The sequence below is a fragment of the Oryctolagus cuniculus genome, chromosome 18 (assembly GCF_964237555.1).
Source record: "Oryctolagus cuniculus chromosome 18, mOryCun1.1, whole genome shotgun sequence".
NCBI lineage: Eukaryota > Metazoa > Chordata > Mammalia > Lagomorpha > Leporidae > Oryctolagus > Oryctolagus cuniculus.
Genome location: NC_091449.1, coordinates 47475275 through 47476424, shown reverse-complemented (window position 1 = coordinate 47476424; position 1150 = coordinate 47475275). Strand labels below are relative to the sequence as shown.

Genomic DNA, 1150 nt, shown 5'->3' with positions numbered 1-1150 from the left:
GCTCTCTCTTTCTCTCTCTGTTTCTGTCACTCTGTCTTTCAAGTAAATAAATAAATCTTAAAAAATAAATGGAACATCACTAGACTCCAAAGTCACATCCTCCAGATGATTGTCATTCCCTTCCTCAAAGACAATCAGAATCCCAAGGTCAGTCACTATGGACCTGATTTCAACACTTACATAAAGGAATCACAAAGTCAATATTCTTTGACATCCGATCCTTTTGTTCAATATTTTGTTTGCTTTATTCTTCAATGTTGTGTATAACAGTAATTATTTTATTCCTATTGTTAGAAAGTATTCCATTGCATGAATATAACATCATTAATTATCCAATGTACTCTTGCCGAACATTAGGTTTGGTTTTAGATTATCAATAATACAAATAGCTCTCTGGAGTGGACCTGGGTGGCACCGATATGGCTAAATGCACCAAGGAGGTTGGATTTGTAGGTAAATACAAGACCCATTATGGTACCTCCCTCAGGAAAATGGTAAATAAAATTGAAATCATCCAGTACTCTAAGTATACTTGCTTCTTCTGAGGAAAACCCAAATGAAGAGACAAGTTGTGGGGAACTGTTTCACTGTGCCTCCTGCATTAAAACAGCAGCTAGTGGTGCCTGGACGTCCAAGACCACTTCCACCATCATGGGAAAGTAAGCAAGCAGAAGATTGAATGAGAAAGACCAAAAGAGAGTTCATCATTTGAGAAATCACTAGCCTGTAATAAGTGGGTTAGTTTATGTAACAATAACAATAACAAAAGAAATAATACAAATGATGTTGCTATCTATATTTTGGATATTACATTGATGGATACATGCATGCATTTATGTTGGGTAATATATAGTTAGGAGTGAGATTCGTGATTCTTCTGGTTATAGACATATTCAGCTTTTCCATTAGCTATGTATGAGATTTAAAAATCTATATTTTTATATTTGAAATTCAGAGAGAAATTAATATACACAGGGAGAAAGTGAAACAGAGAGAGACAGGCAGACGTAGAGAGAGAGCTCTCATTCACTGGTTCATTCTACAGTGCCTACATGTGGCTGAATCTGCCTCAAATGAACCTGGAGCCAGGAACTCTATGCAGGTAGCTCACATGGAGGGCAGGGACCCATTAACATGGGTCATCACTTGA

General features: G+C 36.9%; 1 pseudogene; it reads left to right on the top strand.

Moving 5' to 3' along the window:
• The first annotated feature begins 419 nt into the window (after nt 1–419).
• On the top strand, nt 420–723 carry LOC108176756 (large ribosomal subunit protein eL43-like; annotated as a pseudogene).
• Nucleotides 724–1150: the final 427 nt, after the last annotated feature.